The following is a 260-nucleotide window of genomic DNA, read 5'->3' on the forward strand; positions in this document are numbered from 1 at the left end:
ATTTTTGTGGGTAAGGTGTGTCTTTTGAAGCCAGCAGATAGAAGGATCTTGCTTTTTCATCCAACAGGACAATCTATGTCACTTAATTGGAGAGTTAAGACTATTAATATTGAGGGTTAAGACTGAGAGGTGTTTGTCTGTCTCTACCTTTTTATCCATTTTTTAGGGGGGAAGCTGTGCCTTGGCTGTTCTTGTTGTGATTATGTATTTCTCTGTATGTGGACGGCTTCATTGCCCATATTCTGTTCTTGTTGGCTTTC

Source organism: Dipodomys ordii, unplaced genomic scaffold, assembly GCF_000151885.1.
Source record: "Dipodomys ordii isolate 6190 unplaced genomic scaffold, Dord_2.0 Scaffold57, whole genome shotgun sequence".
In the NCBI taxonomy this organism is placed as follows: Eukaryota; Metazoa; Chordata; class Mammalia; order Rodentia; family Heteromyidae; genus Dipodomys; species Dipodomys ordii.